Source organism: Condylura cristata, unplaced genomic scaffold (genome assembly GCF_000260355.1).
Source record: "Condylura cristata isolate star-nosed mole 26May11 unplaced genomic scaffold, ConCri1.0 scaffold00019, whole genome shotgun sequence".
NCBI classification, from domain to species: Eukaryota; Metazoa; Chordata; class Mammalia; order Eulipotyphla; family Talpidae; genus Condylura; species Condylura cristata.
Window position 1 is genome coordinate 20,070,659 of NW_004567120.1, and position 14,521 is coordinate 20,085,179.

The window sequence follows — 14,521 nt, forward strand, 5'->3', positions numbered from 1 at the left end:
CATGAGTTCGATCCCCGCCTGCCCCGGAGGTGATCCACAAGGCGCGGCAGGCCTTTCCTGACCCGCCCGCTGCTCCCCTCAGCAGTGTGCTTGGTCCATCTGCCTGTTCTGCACCCCACTCTGTCCCTGGTGAATCCTCTCACCGCCCCTGCACCTTTGGTCTGTACCCCAATTCTGTATGGATAAATAAATAAATCTTAAAAAAAAAAAAAAAGAACAGTGGTCCTCCCTGGTGGCACAGAGAGCTAAAGCACTGCACTCAGAAGCTTTAGCCACTTCTGCATGAGTTCAATTCCTGCCTGCCCCGGAGGTGACCACATGGCGCGGCAGACCTCTCCTGACATGCCGGCTGCTCCACTCAGCAGTGTACTTCGTCGATCTGCCTGTTCTCTTCCCCACTCTGTCTCTGGTGAAGCCTCTCGCCACTCCTGAGCCTCTGGCCTGTACCCCAGTTCTGTATGTACAAATAAATAAATCTTTAAAAAAAAAGAATAGTATCCATGTTATTGTGCTTGATGTGATCACTTCATAACAAATTGAATGAACCCATAGAATAGAATTAGTGAGACATATTAGTGAGATTTTGGAGATAAAAATCCAAGTAGTGTTTACTATAAGCCAGTGAAATATGGGAGAAAAGATACCATGTTTAAAATATTTTGATAATATAAGCAAATTTTAAATAAATATCAAAGAGTCAAAGTCAGGCAAAGTCAAGATACTACAAGAGAAGAACAACATGTGGGGCCTTGCCTTAGCAAGTACTAATAATTCCTATGTAACTGTAGTAATTAAGATGTGATAATTTTAAATGGACAGATGACCAGACTAGAGAAGCAGAATTGATAACATTGAAAAAGATTCACATGTATATTGCAGTAAACTGTGTTATTTCCCAAACTGTCCTTTCCACTTTTCCACTCTGTAATGTTACTGGCAGTGCCTCTCTGTGAGAAGAGTCTCCTCCCAATCGCCATTGATGTTGGGCCTGGTCAAATCATTTACTTTAGCTATTAAACTATGAGCAGACAGAGAGCACACACGATGGAAGTTTTCACCATGGTAACTGTATAACTGGCAGAAATGTCTTTGCTTGGCTTGATGATTCTTTTCCCTCTGCCAAAAAAAATGGCATGTTGCAAATAAGGACTGGTCCTTCTGTTTGAATTGCAGAATGAAAAATAACATGTAAATGAGTACCAGTGGTGACACACTGTCAATGTGTAACGGGAGCAAGAAATAAACTGTACAAGCCACGAACATTTGGAGGTTATTTGTTATTGCTTCCTTTGGTGAGGACTTAATGTACTACAGAAGCAACATTCCAGTTGAATGGGGGATGGACTTAGCAACTCAATGATATGAAATTCTACCTCCAAATCACATGCACATAAATGTAGATTCCAGCAGTACTAAAGACTTTGGGCTAATATTATAAAAACTTACAGAAGGCATTAATATAAGGGACAAGAAGTGAACACAATAAGGAAAGTATTAGGTTAAATTAAGTTTCAAATTTCTGTTCAGCAAACAACAAGCCACAAACTGGGAAAATATGTACAACATAGATAACTCAGGAGGGACTAATATACAGGACATAAGAAAAAGTAATTCACTCAAACAATGAGCAAAGTCTTGAATAGTCATTGCATAAAAGAGGAAACCCAAGTGACCAATAAACATGTGAAATGCTGTTCAGTCCCATTAAATTAAAATCACATTGAGATACTATTTCATATTCCCAACATTGGCAAAAGTATAAAAGTTTGACAGTTATTTCATTCCTGGCTCTTTACTCAGCAGGGGTTGGTAAATTATGGGCCATGGATAAGTATGTCCTGCAGACTGTTTTGGTAAAGCCCTGAAAACAAAAAATGGCTTTCCATTTTTACAGAGTTGCAGGGGGTGGGGGATGAGGAGAGGAAGAATACGTGGCGGAGACCATATGGGTTTCACAAAGCATGAAATAGTCACTATCTGGGGATTTACAGAAATAGTTTGACAGCTCCTGGGAAAAACTCTCACATACACATACTGAGATGTGTTTATAAAAATGTTCCTACTGGCACTGTTTGTTAATGGTCACAACTGGAAGCAATACTAACATCAATCTACTGTAGACTAGGTAAAATGTTGTATAATCATACAATGGACTGTAATGTAGCAAGGGATGAACTAAGTTAAACAACTCTGATGAATCTCTTCCTCACAATATTGAGTGATGGAAGGAACTTACAAAAAATGATTTTATCTAATATTAAAAACATACAAATTAAAATAATATGTAGGGTTCGAACAGGGTTAGAGATGTTAAAACATAAAATTGAGAATTGAGACTACAGGTGAGAGAAGGGAGTTGTGAATGACACTTCTATTGATAGAATTTAAGGCATAAAATACTAACAGGATAAGGGGCATTGCACCCAAACAAAATCAGGCTACCAAAAAGGTATAATTGGCATGAATGTTTATACATTGAATAATTGCTTCAAAAATATAGGTCATAAAATGAGATTTACGAGCAGAAAGTGGCCAAACTATTACAGTGGGAGATTTTTGCACCTTTCTGTCTGATAAAAATAGATCAAGCAGGCCCTCCCTGGTGGTGGAGCAGGTTAAAGCACAACACTGAGAACTACCCACTGCTCCCCTCAGCAGTGTGCTTCGTTTATCTGCCTGTTCTGCTCCCCACTCTGTCTCTGGTGAAGCCTCTCACTGCCCCTGCACCTCTGGCCTGTACCCCAGTTCTGTATGCACAAATAAATAAATCTTTAAAAAAAATAGATATCAAGCAAATGGAAAATTAGTATGTATTGATTGAGAAAATACAAAAATTCTATTAAGAAGCTTCATATAATATATACAAATACATTACTTCAGAGAAGAAATATGGAACATATATGGGTTTCAAGCATATATACCATATTCATAAAAATGTGCTATGTGTTAGATACTGAGGAAATCTACGCAAATTTTAAAAAACTGCTATCATGCACGGATCTTTCTCTGAATACAATGCAGTTAGTGGGTAGATTGATATATCCTATATGTATTTAATATACACATAATATTTTTATATAATATACATGATAGCTAAAACCACGTTTGCAATTAAAATGAATTGTGAATCAAGGGGAAATCATACACATTCAATGCTGAATGATAATTAAAGTAAGAATAGGAGAATGATATGCACAGCAAATCAGCATAAGTCAAAAATAAGTCAAAAATATTAAACATCACATACAGAGATAAATACATAGTAACCAGTATATATAAACAAGTCAGGATTATCTTTATCACCTTTAGTATTGAAGTATGAAGCAGAGGGGAGTGGGATTGGGCAGATACATACAACTTTGTGGGGTTTCTTAAGATATAAAATATGTGGAAAACAAGATTTATTTAAATTGGATAATAATTCTCAACCTTTCTGTATGTTTCAAAAATTTCATGATAAAATGAAGCTTATAAAAATAAGATCAGAGAGGGAAGATGCCTGTTTGTTTTCTGGTAGGAAAAAATAATAGAAGTAATTTGTAGAACTTTATATCCAATATTCTGGAAACATGGGATTTACTTTCGAAAAAGATAGGGCTTTAGATGAATACATGCTATAACATAGCAAGTGTGTGACAATTTGTGTTTCCTGTAGTATTTGCTACCTTTTTCTGGTGGATGTTTCACAATTCCTCTCTGGTGAGCTATGTTAACAGTTTAGCCAGATATAATTGAATATGACAAATAGAACATACATACTCTGCTTCCGCTTTGTGTTCAACCTGGTTATGGTGCAGTTATGACCAGAGAGGGTCCTACTGGAAAGAGAGCAAGAAACTGTGGCCATAGAGTGGACTTTTTGTATGGGGTCATGTTCTTATGTCTCTTCTTGTTATTGGTGGTGAAATGATAAGGGTATGGAATCAAAGAAATGGTCCCAAGGAGCAGGGTATTTGGTATATCTCTACCTCATTTTTGTGCCAAGAGAAAAAGTTCTTTCAGCTTCTGCAACCTCGCTTGCTAGGATGTCAGATAATCCTTTGATATTGGTGGAGGTCTAAGCTAGTAATACAGAATGTGGATTTTTCCTGGACTTTTCTCGGTATTGCATGTGCATATGTGGCTTGCAAATATACAATGGTAATAGACAATGAGCTTAAGATTCACAACACTGGGATCTGATCAGACATCTCTGTTATTCCACAGTATGACAAAGAGGACCACTAACGCCTTTTTCTTGGAAATTTCTCTCCTCTTGACTCACAGCTACTGCTTTTTCTGGGTGCTTCATTCTGCCAGCTTTGTTTTAGTCTCTCCCTCTGATTTCTCTTTTGTTAATCCCTCTCTAAATATTTATGCCCCCGAGGGTCTTTTAACCCTTTTCTCTTCTCTCCCTGCATATTTTCTGTGGGTTGTGTTATCCTTCCGCCATTGACTCTTAAATGCTCTATCATGAGATTAAGCTCCATATCATATCTGTGTATCAAACTGAATGTCAACAGGTTCTCCCAAACTGAATTCATTATCTTTACATCTGACCCTGCAGTTCTTTATTTGCATTCATTTTTTTCTTTTCAAAGATGCTGCTGTCTACTAAGTAAATGGAGTGAGTACTCTAGAAGTTACAGCTGTTTGATTAACTTCATTTACTCCCAATATAAACCACTATCTTCCAAGTCTTGTTTCTCTTTCTTCAATTTCTTTTATTTTTCTGATTTTCTGTCTACACTCCTTTCATGGTTCAGATTCCTAGCTTTCCCTACCAGCTTTCCATTTCTCTATTATTTTCCATTCACATTTCTTCACATTTCTACCAGTATAATATTTTCAAAACATAACTCTCAATATGTAATGCCCTTGACAAAACATTTGTAGGGCCTTCACGTTATCCAAATATAAATTAAGTTCCTTTATTTTCCATAATTTGGCCCCAGTTCAGACTTGATTTTTGGCATTCAGACCTGCCCCTACTTCCTTATCATGTAGCCTGTGTTCTATACTAACTGCTGTCCTGTGAAACTTTAGTAAACTTGGATCCTTTTAGAATTCACTTCTACATTTTCATCTACCTGGAATTCCTTTCTTATTCCACTCATCTACCATTCTACCTAAATAAACACTCACCTTTCAAGACAATCCTCTGGTGTTACTTTTTCTATGGCATTTATCTGCACATGATCATATTAATTGTTCATGCGGTTTTGGGGTTTGGATCTGCAACTGTTTGCCTTTCGATAAACCACGATGCTGAGTTCAGTTCCAGTGGAACTCAATTTTGTTTGAATAAAATGATAATACATCTAATTTCTAACTAAATATTTGAGCTAGAGAAATGTCTTTTCAAGATATTTTGAAATGTACTTTTATCACTCAAAAGGCATATGTGAGATGTTTTAAAACACTACTCATTTAATGAAGAAGTGAATTTGTACTAAGTGAATATAAATAAGCAAACTCTGAAGTCTATTCTAAGAGTAGCTAAGTGGTTCTCATTTTGTTAATTAAGAACACTGTCTGAATTCCAAACCAATCTTTAAAGCTGTTCATTAAAATTTAGAAGTACATTAAGTATAGAAAAAATCGAATCTAAAATGTAGAGCAACAAAGACTTAGAACACCATCTTTGTTAGACTGCATATAAACTAAATAAACCTTTTATTCCAGCATTAATCAATATGAGTTTTAAATCTAACATCAAGTCATAATGGGATAAGGAATGCCAATGTGATTTGTGAAGTCAGGTAAGAAATGGAGAGCAAAGAGATTGCTTGAGAAACTGGAAATTTCAATAAGAGCTCTGAGAGAACGGAAATTCTTGCTCACCAATTCCCCTGGAATCTAAAATTCTGAGCAGTTTGCTCCATATTTTAGCTATCTTGGACTTCATTATACACAGCTAGGTACTTAATGGAGATGTGTCTTTTGTTTTCCTTTCAACTTTACATGCTCTAGCTGAAGTTCCTGGACATAGTATTAAGAAATTCAGAGTCTTTTAATAATTTTCAAAAATTCAGTGTTACTGTCACAGGTTATATCATTTATATAATTCTCTACCAGTACACAAGTAAAGTTATGATATAGAATGACAAATCAATAAAAAGCAAAGCTGTTTAGCTAATATATAAATTCTTTTCCACATGGTAATTTTTAATGCAGCTTAAGCTGATGGAAAGAAAAAGTAACCCTTTGTGCAGTTTCTATAGTGTAACTTCATTGTTATACAGTGTAGTAAATCAATGCTATCACAATGATAATAAAAAGTTAACTCTCTTCCAAGTTCATTAATTTATTATTAAGATATTTTCCAAATTATCCAGTTTGTACTTAATTTGCCAGGACTTGGATTTCGTTAAGTGATATTCCATGAATAATTTGTCAATAGGCTATGTTTTCACAGAGAATCAACCTAATTGGCATGTGCATAGAGACTTAGTAAGTATAAGAGCAAACCAAACAAATATTAGGTAAGTAGAACATGTGGGCATTATATTTTGCAAAGTTTTTGATAGTATAGTATTCAATACTCATCTATTTAGTAATTGTAGATCATAGTGGTAATAAGCCACGTTCTCCATTTATCCCAATGTGCTTTGCTATAGCCACTATTCCCTCAAAATACATTGGTGTTTTCAGCTGTGTTTCATTTCACTATGCTATTAATTTATGTTGCCTTCCAAGTTTCTAGTTTCCTGAATTATTCCATCCTTAAAAACTTCTTATCTTTATTAGTTAGAGTAAACTTCCCTATAAATCTTTTGTCACACCTGGCTTCTTTCTCAAATACCAGATGCCATTATTTCCAGGCCTATGACAAAACTTGAAAAAGTAGTTGGTACTGCTCAGTTAATGTGACTATTTTCACTCTGACCAGTTGAAATGATAGAGTCTAAAACTTGATTTATTCACCTTATTTGCTTATAGCTTAAATTCACAACCCCTGACCTTCCCTCCAATTTGACTATATAGATTTTCAATCATATCTTGAGATTAAGGATTAGAATTGGAAATCTGGGTCCCTCCCTGGCGTGTGGTGCAGCCACTTAGGACCCAGCACTGCAAGTGAACCACAGACACTTCAATGAAAGTTCGATCCCCGGCTCAAGAGGTGATCCACATGGCACAGCAGACCTCTCCTGACCTATCCAGCAGTGCACTTCGACAATCTGCTTGTTCTGTCCCGACTCTATCTATGGTGAGTCTTCTCACCATCTCTGTACCTCTGGCCTATACCCCAGTTCTGTATGCATAAATAAATACTTAAAAAATTGGAAATCCAAGTTCATCTTTCTTATTAACTGCATTTCCCTCGTGCATGCATCTAACTGGCTTGTCTGACAGCATTGGGATATGAGCCTCTTTTACTTGGTCTGTCTAAATAGGTGCCATAGAAACACTGTTTATTTCCCATTTCTAATAAAACTTTGATGCATGTATGACTTAGCTGAAAGCTTCCAAAGATGGCAGTTCCCTGGTCTTATTTTACCAACAGATGGGAACATAATGTTTATATAATCATGGTAAGTGAAGCAATACTGTTTTTCTTAATAATCATACATTTTCTCATTTTCTGATCTCCCTCAACAACGCCTCCCTCAACAACATTTATAAATTACAATTTATAAAATCTCTTTGAACTGGGAAACTCTTTGGTCATCTCACCAATACTCTACCTGAGTTAATAAACTTTGACACTTAAGTAAAGTCAACATTTCTCTTTATCTCCATAGAAAAAAGGAAAGTTGAAAATACAACCTCTCTTACCTATACTACCAGAAAATCTCCTAAGTAGTCTACTTATCTCCAGTTTCCTTCATCCAGTCTATTGTTCTTATTATGCCAATAGTTATCTTTCAGAAATACACCTGATCATATCACCACTCCACCCTTTTTCAAAGCCTTTTCTGTCACTCTCTAACATTCTCTAAATAAAATCTAGAGCTCCTTTTAATTTTTTTTAGATTTAATTATTTATGCTACAAGAACTGGGGTACAGGCCAGACATGTGTGTGTGTGGGGGGTGGGGCTGGTGAGAGGATTCACCAGAGACAGAGTGGGGAACAAAACAGAAAGAATGACTGAAATACACTGCTGAGCGGAGCAACAAGTGAGACAGGAGAGGTCTGCTGCGCCATGTAGGTCATCTCCCTGGCCGAGGATTGAACTCGTGCTGCAGTGGCTATAGATAGCTTCATAGTGCTGCACTTTAACCCCATGTGCCACCAGGGAGGGCCACTAGAGCTCTTTTTGTTAAATATGTAAGTATAAAATCATTGGTTATTCTAGGTCACGTTATTTAGAGCCAACTCTCTTATTAGTTTCTATAACACTGAAACAAATAAAACCTTCTACAATGGCACTAAAATAGTTAACACATTATTTGTTTCCTTGACTCAGTCCTTGTGAGGATAGGGTCCCTATTGGCCTTCTTTTCTACTGTATTTCTAATGATAAATCGATACCTTTAAGCTTCTATTGAACAAATACATGAATGTTCATATGTATGTTCCCATGTCATCTTCCAACACTGCCTGCAAATACTTCTTCTGGTCTGGTCATAGGAAAATAACTTCTATGAAGACTCATGAGCCTTCATTATTTCCGCTTTCATGAATGATGTTCTTTTACATAGATTGTGCTTTGTTACTTATCTATTCCTCTTAATATTTGTTCATAGCAACTTCTCCTCAACTTCTAGTTTTTAATACCATATCTGTATCCCTGTATAGCAATCTATGTTTATTTTGATTGCACTGTGCTTTGCTCTTTTCATATTATACATTGTCTATTTTCTTGTTTTTTGCCTCGTTGAATTAGCTACTTGAGAGCAGTAAGCATTCTTTTTGTTTCTATCACCTTGTTGTCTTTAGAAACATGAAAACAATCAATAAATTTATGTCATATGAATAGATAGTTTTTTGTGTTCTTTCAGTTTTGTATAGAGTTTCTTCCCATGCTACTTGCTTGGTATTGTTCACCTAAATTACTGAAGTCACTGCTTCATTTGCAGTATACTCGATTGTCATGTCACCCTAAATTATTAAAGTGCTTCCCAATCCAATCTCCAGCTGATATGTTTTGGGTAGATAGTCTCCAAGTGTCCAGTTAGAAGATTTTCTTTTTCTGTTCCTAGTGCCTTAATAAAAGATTGCAATGAAATATTCCACAGAAGTCAGGTAGGTAGCATAAATGAGTATACCATTAAAAAAAGCAATAAAAAAAGAAATAGGAAATGGTGGGAACTGTTGGGAGCAGGAGTTCATACTTCTTTGACTTAAGTAGAACAGCTGATGCCTAGTTACACTTAGTTTTTGTCATGCAGATATATAGAATCAGGGCATGAAATTATTCCATTTTTTTAAAGATTTATTTATTCATACAGAACTGGGGTATAGGCCAGAGATGCGGAGGGTGAGAGGATTCACCAGAGACAAAGTGGGGAGCAGAACAGGCAGATCAACGAAGTACACTGCTGAGGGGAGCAGCGGGCGGGTCAGGAGAGGTCTGCCACGCCATGTGGATCTCCTCCAGGGCAGGCGGGGATCGAACTCATGAGAAAGTGGCTTAAGCTTCTCAGTTCTGTGCTTTAACCCGCTGTGCCACCAGGGAGGGCCGAAATTATTCCATTTTTTAAAAAGATTTATTTATTTGTGCATACAGAACCGGGGTATAGGCCAGAGGCTCAGGGGAAGCGAGAAGCTTCACCAAAGACAGAGTGGGGAGCAGAACAGGCAGATCGACGAAGTACACTGCTGAGGGGAGCAGAGGGCGGATCAGGAGAGGTCTGCCACACCATGTGGTCACCTCCGGGGCAGGCGGGAATCGAACTCATGCGGAAGTGGTTTCAGCTTCTTAGTGCAGTGCTTTAACCTGCTGTGCCACCAGGGAGGGCCGAAATTATTCCACTTTTTAAAAAAGGAAACTGGAAATCTAAGTCTTTTGTGAAATGTCCTGTTTTTTTTTTTTTTTTTAAACAAAAAACCAAAGCACTTCTGTGTGCTTAAATGCTTCCTGAGGGCCTGCCTGTTTTACTACCGTAATTTCACGACTTTGAAGTTCACCAAACTGATGCAAAAATCTAATCCTTGTGTGCTAGACTTCTTGAGGGAAACTTGTTGGACAAGCGGGACAGCAAAGATTTCACCCATTTAGGAAATCTTGTGGTGGTCAAATTTGTTGGAAATATAATTTGATGCAACATTCAAAGACCAGTCTTCAAGGACATTTAGAAATAGGCTAGCATCCCTTCTCTGCAGATTATTATATGATTTAATGTAAGTTATTTAAAGTCTCTGAAACTCAGTTTATGGCTTCATAAAATTGGGAAAGTGATACCATTATCATGATTGTGATAAAGATTTATTTTGATAATAAATATAAATTCCCTGGCACAAGCTTTAGCCTTGTGTGGCTGTACAATAGCCCTTTGGGGGCTCAAAACTATTCTTTCTTCCCCAGTTGCTTTAAATATATTATTATTTTTTAAACTCTGTTATTCTATGTCTCCAAAGGGTAGTAAATCTTACCAAAATAGTGAATATTTTTTCTCTTCATGTTCCCCAGAATTATTTCCAATGTTATCTTATCAAAATAGTAGTTTTTCATTTAAAGGCAATCTATGAGTAATGTCAACTGTCAAAGGATAAATAAGTAACTCCTCCACTTGGCACTAAGGTAGAGGTGGCAAGTTAGCCTTGCATGGTCTGTTTTACTTCATAAGAGATTACTAACAGTTCCCAAGGTGACTGAGTGGAATGCTGGAGGCTGGTTTTGAGAGTCCTTGTGCTGGGGAATGGTCTTTTACTCTCAGGCACTCAGCCGAAGTCTATGGTTTATCTCCTTTATTGGCAAACTGAGATCATCTCCACTAGAGGTTCTGAATTACTGCTGTGCATGTACCAATATTTCTTCCTAAATGCAGTCATGCCAATGAAGGCTGAAGACATTTCACTTCACAAAGCAATGTCTTTTGAATGGCTGTGCACTGATGAATCACTGATGATATTTTAGTATTGTTTTGGTTAATTGCTAAATTTGAAAGTGAATATACCCACGCCGAGATTATATGACATAAAGAAATCAAATTAATTTTGAGGCAAAAGTATGGTCATAACTGAAGATTTGAAAGATTAAGTCTTCCCAGTTGAAAGATGCAGCACCTATCAGCGAAGAAAATGCTGTAACACAATGATTGCTTCAGTGGGCTGATGTCTCTGAAAACATTTAAAGAATCTTTTAATGCACCATGTCAGGACTGGGGAAGCTTCATTTACATGATGACAGTTCCGTGTCTGTTATGTATAAATTACTAACCAGGGAAGGGAAAGCTCTTAAGGCAAGTTCACTGAATTTCCCCAGCAAAAGAGGAGGGCTTTCTTCGAAGGGGGTAGGTAGCCATGACCTTGATGACACTGTGAAGACCTTCATTCTCCCCCAGTACAGTCCACATCCACATAGAAGTCTGGGGAGCCTTCAAAAATAGACATGCTTTCCATTTCCTATGAGACTATTTCTTACCTCCTCTAGGAAGAATTATAGAACAGAAACTCAACTGTATCTTGAGAGGTTGTTTAATTTAGTTGTCTGTCCTTGGTTTCTGGAGACAAACAGCAGGTGTTTGAACCCCTGCTCTGCACCTTAACTGTCAATAGTTGTGTGAACTTAGGGAAATTACCATGATTATCAGTCTCAGTTTTCTCTGATGTATAATAATGATGATAGCAAACGTATCTCAATGTCTTGGTGAGGATTTGTGTGTAATTGCTTGGATAAATAATATATAACTTCCTTATATTCCTTATATTCTTGAACTCTGTTCCAGCTACTGTGTTAAAAATTTGTGAGATTTCCATATTTATTTCTCACTCTAGATTTGTGAGGTTGGTGTCATAAATATCTTCTTTTACCAGATAGGGAGGCTGACAGACAAAAATGGTGATGAATTTTCTAGTATGTGGTGAAGCAGGATTCAAGGTCAGATCGACTTCATTCTATACCCTCTATACCTAACCATTGTTACATACTCTCCCTCTTCTTATTTCTCTGGAAATAACTTAGCTGTTGACATTTACTGAAGGAGAAGCCATATTTTTCCAAATCCCTGCATTATGTTTATATTTATTTAGTTTTTATCTCTGAAAAATCCATAATTCTGGATAAAATTTATAAAGGGATCCCACAATAACAGAAGCATAATCCTCCTTCTGTAGAGCCTCCTGCCTAATTGTGGCAGCCAGGGCAAAGTGCACACCAAATATAAATAATACACAAGATATGTGGAGTATCAATCAATTCCAGTGTTCATTCCATAGAGAATTTTGGAAACCATTTAAAAAAACTAATTACCTAGGCATAGTGGCAGCTTATGAGTGTTCTCCTGATTTTCTCTTCCACAAAGCTCAGGTCTGAGTAAAGGAAAACAAATTATTGGCTGCTTGTCTATGGTGAAGATTAGTTTGAGAAACACTGATGAGAACTCGGTGCTCTTTGTGTGGCCTTCTGTTTAACAAGGGGGTTCCATGTAATTATCAGAGGACTTTACTGGATGTAACTCAAACCCATTTAAAAATATGTTCTATATGTTGTATTATTTTGAGAGGCAATGTAGCATACAGATGTTTGAATTTAGACTATCGGGGTGCAAATACTATTCTTGTCATCTGTTATCTCCGTAATAGTGGACAAGTTATATAAACTTGCTATACCTGCATCTTTTTATCTGTGAAATAGGAATGATAATAATAGTAGTTGTATCTATACTGTCAGTGTGAGGATTAAAAAGATAAAGCAGTTATAAAAATACCAAGAACACAGTAATCTCTTAGATGGCATTAGCTATGATATTGATAATGACAATAACATTTATGTATCAAACATTTATGTATCAACAATTGATGTATCAAACTGGAAGGTGTTTGGGGATGTGGTTAACTTTATAATCTAATTGATAAACAATGAGCACTCAGATTGTCTTCCATAATGTAGATGGTTGAAGGCCTGTATAGAATAAAAAGACCAACATCCCCAAAAGACAAAGTTCTCCAGCAGACTATGTTCAGATTTCACCTGCACTATCAACCCTCCTGGGTCTCTAGCTTGCACTGTTGATTTGGATAAAACAATTCCTTATAATCTCTCTCTCTCTATCTGTGTGTGTGTATACACACAGAGTTAGTTGGCTAAATCTAGCCAACTAGTCATTGGATATGAACTTAATAAGTGTGGAAGCAGTGATAGTCATTTTTACGAGTCATTTGAGCTATATGTTTTTGGTGTATTGAGACAAATATCTTTTCTTTTTTGGTTAGTGTTCATAATGAATTGTTTTTGTGATTAATTATGCTTTAAAAGTTACCTTAAACTTTCATTTTTCCAACTAACTACCTATATTGAGAAAGCAGTAATGGTTATTTTTTACCTTAACTATATTACCTGACACAAATGATCAAACAAAAAACATCAGTAAATGCTAACTAAATTTTATGCAAAACTTACAATATCAGCAGTTATTCAGCCAAAAATAAATTATTTCAAATTATATTTATGGCACAGAATAATGCCAATTTGGTTAGAAAATGTCTCCAAGACATTTAAAGAATAATATTCTATTATTCAAATCTATTGTTATAAATGAAGTTTTTTTAGTTTAGATGAACCAAAAAAAAAAAAAAAAGGTGCCACTACAATAGAAAGTGAATAAGAGAAAATATATATTTGGATAAAGATAATGTTAGAATTTAGGGCATTCTATGCCTGATATATCTGTAAGAAGTTAAAATAAGACCTGAAAATAAGATAAAGATTGGTATTGCATTTCAAAGGAGAAAACAATAGGCTTAAATGAAGAATTAGAAACTATGGGCTTAATAGACATCTTTAGGACATGATACACCCCAAAATGAAGTACACACCCTTCTCAATTGTGCATGGAACATTCTCCAGTATAGATCACAAATTGGGGCACAAAACAGTATCGATAAATGAATGAAGCTTGAAATCGCACGAACTATCTTCTCTGATAATAATGAAATCACCACAAAAAAGGGAAAAACCTCTAATGAAACTAATTTGAAGGTTTATATACAGTGCTATGCTCATTTCAGCACTATTTAATCATATATAAGATATGGAAACTCCCTCATTGCCCAATGACAGATTAGTGTATTAAAAGGTGGTATGGAATACCACTTAGCTGTATAAAATGACAAAATCTTGTTACTTGCTACAGTATGGATAGAACTGGAAGGGGTTAGTCTAATTCAAATAAGTCACATGCACAAAGAAAAATATGGGATATTTTCACTCATATGTGAATTATAGAGAAAATAAATAAAGACTTTCATCAAGAGCCCAAGGTAAAATTTAACCTTACAGGCCCTCCCTAGTGGTGCAGCGGGTTAAAGCACAGCACTGAGAATCTAAAGACGCTTCCGCATGAGTTCGATTCCCGCCTGCCCCGGAGGTGACCATATGGTGTGGCAGACCTCTCCTGACCCGCCCGCTGCTCCCCTCAGCAGTGTACTTC